Raw genomic sequence first — 8,358 nt, 5'->3', positions numbered from 1 at the left:
ATATATATATATATATATACACATACACACGAGGACATATCTGCCATGTACATTATATCATATTATATTATATTACATTACATATAAGAGTCTGCATTAATATCGAAATCGAACATAAGCGTTAATCAGATCAAAATTTGGAGCCATTGTATATTGCGCCTATGGCAAAAACAAAAAAGAAAATATGGCGTAATGCTATACAGACTAAAACATTCTTTACAAATTTTAAATTATAATAAAAAATGTATAAATTGTAATCAACTTTTTGACAGTGCAGCTGAACTTTTCTTTAAACTAGCCCTAGAGGTGACATAATTGGTTCTATCCAGCGTTGGAAGATGGAGGCGGAGAGGAATCCATCACTTTCAGACTGAACAGATATGTTCAGAACTAGACTATTGGTTGACTCTAAATATTAGAGATGTTCGAAGTGAAATAGAAGTGAGTGTAATAGAAATAAAGAATTATGTATATTTGTTAGTATGTGCATGTGTTTGTATATGCATGGTGGCATTATATATTTCTACGTTGTGTATGTGTACGGGTAGCGAGGAAAGTTGGTGAGCATCGATGTATTTCTACTCGCTTAGACGTGCGATGTAATTAAATTTAGTGTGAAAATTGAAGCCAAGGTCGGTAGCGCTTGAGAAAGAAGATGAGATCAAGTTCTCACTAGAATTCAAGATATGGCAGATTGAATGTTTAGGCCGAAGTTGAAGATTAAGGTGAAGAGACCGACGAGTCAGAACTGCCAAGAGACTGGTTTTCCGAGGCCAAGTTCAATGTTTGCATTGCAAACGCGTTCAACATTCGACATTCTGTTCCCTTGATTGTATGTGTTGGCGAATGTACACTACATTGGTATGTTTACAATGATCGTATAAAGTATTATATATATATTGAAACACTTATTATATGTATCGTTACAAGCATATGAAAATAGTATTGTTACTAATTTGGACAATATTGAATCATAAATATGTATGTGTTGTGTGTTTGACATTTTCGGATCTGTTCTTTAGCTTTGAACGTGTCTGAAGTTGATACATGAATTATCATAGTGATATGAACAAAACATCTGTCTAGTATTGGGGATATCGCAATTGTTGTAAAACCAATATTTCACAAGTTTCTTTTGACTCGTTTTGACGAACATGTCAAGTGATTTTAACAGTGAAAATATGTTCGTATTTAAAATTATAAGAAGTGTTTATGATACTATTGATGCAGGTTCTGCGGTTAGGACGACTTTCCTATTTGGATATTGTTTTAATCTCATGTGTAATTTGACTGTTAAAAGTTTTAGGCATTTTTGTTTTGCATTGATTTTTTTTATTTTGTCTATTCCGAATATTGCTATAATAATCCTTTCAACTATAGGAACAAGGCCTGACATTTGATGGCGAGAGGGCTAGTCGATTACATTGGCCCCAGTGCTTGACTGGAACTTATTTCATCAACCCCAAGAGGATGAAGGTAAAGTTGGATTTGAACTCAGAACGAAAAGGCGGATGAAATACTGCTAAGCAATTTTGTTTAACGTACAAACGGCTCTGCCAGCTTGCTACCAGCACCACCGATATCAAAATGATTTGTAACGTTTGCACAGAACTAAGCATGCAGAACGAGATCAAAATCGATTATATCGAGCACTTGGTAATTATTTCATCAACCCTAATAGCAGACTTAAATTAAATAGTTAAGCGTTAATGTAAATTGTGCTGGTGAGTACTGATGTCTGTAATTCAATTATGTGTTATCGTCAAAAAAATAACATAGATGCACATGTTTGCAAGTTTGATTGGAGTGTGTCAAAACGTGTGTGTGTGAGTGTGTGTGTACGTGTCTTTTCATTGTGTTTTATGTATGCCGACGTAAACTTTGTAAAAAAATCATTAGTTGCCGTGGGTGCGTGTGCGCAGTTGAAACTGAGTTTGTATGTAAAACTGCAGAGTTTCCGAGGAATGTATACCTTTGGTAATTATTTCATCGATCAAACAAGGGAAGAGTGAATCAGAACATAATGCGTATGCTAACATAAAGGGACATCATTATTTCGAGTGCCATCCTGATATCATCTCAACATTGACCTTCACTTGACATCAACATGACACTATACTATTTCCAATTGTATTGCATTTATTTCGTAAGATCTGTGTATTCACTCTCTTCAATGGAAAAATCATCGCTTCTGAACTGTTTTTTTGTAAATAAATTCTTCAACCTCGGACGGTTTAAGGGTTGGATAATATGCCTCATCCATCGATTATTAAGAATCTAATTGATTTAATCAATGGATTTAGCCGATTTATCTGTCATGTAAATTAAGCGCCACTAATTTTCCGGACATCATTTTAGACCTAATTGCTTGCAAGTACAATCGTAGTAAATATATATTTTTCTCTTCTAAAACATGGTTAGAATCCTAAACGCTTGAATAGAATATGTAACTCTCGATAAATTCCCCTTGTGTTTATTTCATGGGAAAATGTTAAAGATAACCGACCGTATTCGAACTATTATTTAGCTTTAATGCTCTATGCTACAGCCTCAAGAATTGTGTTAATGCTGATTAGAAAGCTTTCCTAAGCAATTGCAAACGCCATAAAACTTAAATCTAAAAAGAAAATAAATGTTAGCTATAAATATATAGCCAACGTCGGCAAATGGAATGTAATCGTTACTATTAATTGTGCAACTAGCAACAGTTTTAGGCCATAACCGGGATGCAACTTATCAACATTTCGGCTTTTATATATCGAAGTCCATACAAAAATGGTCATACCTGGTTTGGAAAATTACATTAAAAATCGTATTTACTTGTATTTTCATATGCTCAGGAATATTTATGCAATTAAAACCTTCGATTTGTAGGTACGTAGTTCTGCAATGGATCCTACTGTGCTTAAATCTATGCTTCTACATTCAATTTGAGTTAAGCTCATGAGTGAAATTTTGGAGACGAACACGTTGCAATGCCTTTCTTGTACGTGAGCATGTGTGTCCGTTTTGATGTTATGTGCTTAACATAAACCTGATAATAAAATTCCAGCGTTGCCTGAAGACAAAAATTAGCCAGAAGAAAATATAAACGAATGTGGATCGAAGAGTTAAGAAAAAGACTGCAACAAGCACAGGTCGATTTGATTTACTAAATCTCTCGGAAGTGGTGCAGCATTTCCGAAGTCCAATGAATACAAGGAATTTATTAAATGCATCTGGGACTTAAGACGTCTTCAGATAGCGTCTCCATTCAGGAGTTAGCGCTATATTTTTAATTTAGGATATTTAATTCACAATACTTGATGGATATAGGAATTGAAATTAGTGTTACATACTGTTTTAGAACAAAGTTTGAAACAATTTTAGATTTTTGATTATCTGCATGGAATGGTGAATTGCTGGAATCGTCTGACATTCCGGCCTATGGCTTTAGGAACTGATTCCACAAGTGCAAAGCACTCACTCTCTAAAATGAAGATGCATTTTAGGAAATGTTCTACTTTTATATATTTTTTGTAAATTCTATTCATTGTTAAAATTGTGTTAATATTATGTTTAATAGGTTAATCATCAATGCTCATATATGCATAATCTGAGGTATAAAAATATCAATGTTTTGTGCATATGTATATTTCTAAACACGTCTCTAACTTATATATTCGAAATGATTTTATATTGAGAGTGAATGGTTTACATATATGCTGGCCACTGATGAAGCAATATCTAATATTAGTTGTGTGCGAAAAAAAGTATGTTATTGAATATATTGCGCCTATGCACAATAGCCATAGATATGAAAACAGCCAACGAAATTCAATCTCTTACTAAAGCAACATTAGTGTGATGGACAGTCCTAATAATGGTTTCGTCATTGGATTATATATTAATAGTTATTCAAGTTAAGAGAGCAAGGAACTTGATTAGTATAGCCTTTGTGAAAACGAAAAATATAATCCTATACACTCAATATGTATAGAACTGGATGACGAGAAAGTATGTTTATTAGTCTCCAAGGTGGTTTGGTGTTGTCATAATGTTAGGTTTTATAGCAATCACTTCCACTTTTGATGTTCTCCAATTGGAAACTTTTTCAAAACATTGCAATATTGACATCGTTAAACATTTTCACGTATGAAGAGAAATTGCGTTCCATTTCTCCTCAGTTTCAAATAATGTCGCGAATAATGCTTGCTTCGTGGAAAAATTCAAGATAAGCATACCTATAGAGCGTATATATCTTAAATGTCAGCAGAGAGACAGGCAAACAGACATATTTCTGAAGAATGAGTGCAGCGTTTGATTTCCTTGAAAATTATTGATTTTACTAGTCACTGAGTTATGGTTTTGCTTATCCCTCCTGCCGATCGTAGGCGTCAGATAATGAAGTGAGAATAGATGATGTTGGTCTCATGGCATAGATTTACCGGCGGATGTAGTTAGCGCATTGGATGTACATCGTCAGAATGGCAGAAATATTAATAAAATTCACTGTCCAAGAGTAAAAACGCTGGAATAAAATGGAATGAACATGCATTAGCCTCATATTTAATCCAGTCCTTCCTTCGATGGATCGAAATGAGAGCTTGAACTGTGTAAATTGTTTTTCATGAGGAAAACGAAGTGATTGCTGCGAGAAATATGAAACATGAAAAAATAAGCCAACTTTCTATAAAGCCCGTGCATGTAATGGACTTTCTGATAATTTTAACATCTCTTCTTACAACAATTATTCTTAGTTCTACGTGTTTGGTATATACATAATGATATTGTGTATTCATTAGTTATGGAAATAATTCCATATATTATACTTTTCGTAAAATCACATCATACATAGATGTTCCTGTCTACAATCGAATCTACAGTGATAATAATTGTTCAAAATTAAAACCCTCATATATTTCTTCCACAGAAAGGTAATGTAATTTGATATATTTGGAGGATATATTTTTTGTGTGTAATACTGAGGTTTTACATATCTGTTATTCCTGCGAAGTAGTTCCGTATTAATTAAAATTACAGACCAAAACTATGCTTCATGAGACACTGAGAGTCAGAATAGTAAAAGAACAGTTGAAAGTTGTCTATTTAGCAGTGACATGATCGCTTTGTTATCATTTCTATCTCTGTAGATAACCTGAAATTTCAGCCCGTATGAGCTTATACTATTATGGTATTTTCAGCTTGAAATCTCAATGTGTATGAGTGCAAGGTACTAGTAATTCCAGCAGCTTTCCAGGACACACTTTTCTATGAATGAAAAGATATAGGGAGAATTGAACATGCTACAATGAATGCGTACACCACCTAAATTGTAACATGCTACATTGGGTCAGCAACAATTTGTAACCTTTGCTTCATACCACCAAAATTATAAGTCTATGAATTCAAGCAGACGATGCAACAGTGCCAAACAGATAAAGGATGATGTCCTACAACCTAATGTTATTTGCAGATATAACTGTCATATTGACTCGATACCTGAACCACTTTCCGATTTTAAATGGAAAGAAACGGTACTGGGCCTAAATTACCAATGCAGTTAGATTTCCTTTCCTGATTGTAACTCAGTCCCCGTTCAGATTAGGTCGTCTGAATGTGCAAAACTATATCAATTTAACCAGAACAAAGCAATCTAAAATATCAGTACACCGAAACTTGCTTCAGAGAAAATATTTACTAAAAAACATCATTATCACACACAATGAGTTCTGTTCATATTTTATCTCCTTAGTGAAGCATATTCAAATGATTTCACACATCTAAGAGTCATCGATAAATATATATAGAAATATGCAAGTTCAAAAATTACCGAAATATAATTCATTGATTTCATCAGTTGGGTTTAAAGACCAAATCCACACCATTCTGCATTATATTTTGCATATTATCAAAGATTTTCTTTTAAATCTTCTTGATATTTACACCATGCTTTGTCGTGTTTTACATTTTAACTATCTCAAGATTTTGCTTTCGTGTAACAGCTTGGAAAAACCTCAATTGATTGGTATTTTCACATTGCATACGTAAGACACAGCATGTGCATCTAAAATTTGCAATGTTCCGAGTGTGTCTAATCGCCAAAACCAAATGACATCACTTTTCTTTGTACACATATTCGTGCACGCGATGCCTCCCAGACCTTCTGATACTTGGTGTTTAGAATGTAAAAATGCAATATTAGACAATGAAATATCTTGCACATCGACATTATGGTGCTACAAAAAATGTGCACCTAGATTGTGTAATGAACTGCAGTGTCATACTTGGCAATGACATATTCACACTTTTAGCTAAACTTATGTTTCCTTTAGTACGATGTTCTCTATCGGTCTTCGTCCGCTGTAAGACAAAACTCACGATGAATCTCTATGAAAGAAATAGTTGGCGAGAAATTCGCTCAATGAGAAAGTGGTATATGAAAGCCCCTAACACTTTTAATATTCATTGAACTCATGTACGAAAAAAGAACTAGTAAATGAGACATAGCTGACGAAAAGCAAATGAGGAGAAAACACATTCTTTGTCACGTGTAAACAAGTTGGGATACAATTATCCCTAATTATTTCACAAATAGTAGTTCACCTGATAAGGAAATGTATACGTTTCGCGAACAGAATAACTGAAACTACTATATAAACATACAAGGTGTAGTTAATAGTTCGACGTCTTTCCTGGAAACCAAAAAGAAAGGTGGTACTGGGATATGAACTAAGCTTAAACATCAATTCAGTATTGCAGGTACTTAGTTATATGTAACAGACGTTATCATAAGAAGATGGTGAAATAATCACTAAAAGGACATTTCACGAAGTAATACTGAAGTTTTTCTGAATTGCAATAATAGAATATCACTCACATTATGGAAAACATTATAGAGATAAAACAATGATAGTATAAAATAGACGCATAATATTACTAAAATGATAACACTGACGATTTATAAAAGCGGAAAAGATGAAAAGAATAAAGATTGCAAATAAAAAGAAAATGTCTGTTAAACTAAGCCATGACAAAATAAAACAATGAATAAATATATGATATAAATGAATATATTATAGAAACCCATCAAATAAAATAACACTTTGACCTGGTGGTAATATCAGAAAACAATTTGTTGTTATAGGCAAGCATTTAATATTGAAATTGCTGGCCTTTCTATATCAGGGCGTCATTTAACCCCAGGTTTTCACATGGATCAAGTACTTTCAACTTAATGTGACGGAACAAATAACATTATCCTCACACTATTACATTTTGCTCACTTTTTTTTATGATTTATCGACTTTACAGCGTCTCACAGCCGTAAAACTTTAACGTTTTCATAGATATATTCAGTATTGCTTTCTACAATTATTGTTATTATAATTCTCCTTGATATCAGGTTTTCGGTCTATAAACGAAGCATTTATTTTCATTGATGACAGAATGGTGGTCGAGTTAGGACATTGGAAGGCCGGAAAAGCCGAATTGGTCACTGCTCTGAAATATATATTCCACTAAATATACGTAGACACTAGTCGTAATACATGAAGATGTACAGCCCCCCCACACACACACACACAAACATGCATGCATACATACATACGTACATACATACATACATACATACAGACAGACAGACAGACAGACAGACAGACAGACAGACATACGTACAGGCATATATACAGGCATATATACTGCCAGAAAGGCATACGTGCGTATTCGCAGACAAAGGCTGCTCAATTATATCAGGCAAATTCACAAATATTCCCTTTCAACGTTCTGTCTGTCTGTATGTATGTCTGTCTATCTATCTATCAATCTATCTATCTATCTTTGAATCTATCTATCTATCTATCTATCTATCTATCTATCTATCTATCTATCTATCTATCTCGGAGTAAGCACATAAGTGTGAAACAAGATGGAAAGAAGAGTGCTCAAATACCAGAAGTAGAGTAATACGCTTTATTGAAAAGCAGTAGAAATATCACAAAAACTGTTCCGCAGAGTTTCACGTTCCCGTTCGTCGGACAGTTTTTTTCTATATATAAATATTTATTTTATCCAAGTTGATGAGATAAACGGAACAGCTTACACGTGAAACTAACGTAGTTCTCAGGGAGATTCAGCGTGACATAAAGTGTAACAAGGCTGGCCTTTTCAAATACAGCTACTACTCAATTTTACCAACTAAGTGGACTGAAAAAACGTGAATTAAATTGTCTTGCTGGAGGACATAGCACGTCATAGGGAATTGGTCCCACGACCTTACGATCGTCAGGCGAATGCCCTAATATCTGAGCCACGGTCCTATACATCTGTATACAATGATATATATACATTGTATACATATATACATATGTATGTGTATAT

The sequence above is a fragment of the Octopus bimaculoides genome, chromosome 1 (genome assembly GCF_001194135.2).
Source record: "Octopus bimaculoides isolate UCB-OBI-ISO-001 chromosome 1, ASM119413v2, whole genome shotgun sequence".
NCBI classification, from domain to species: domain Eukaryota; kingdom Metazoa; phylum Mollusca; class Cephalopoda; order Octopoda; family Octopodidae; genus Octopus; species Octopus bimaculoides.
The sequence above is the reverse complement of the archived record's forward strand: the minus strand, read 5'-3'. Positions refer to the sequence as shown.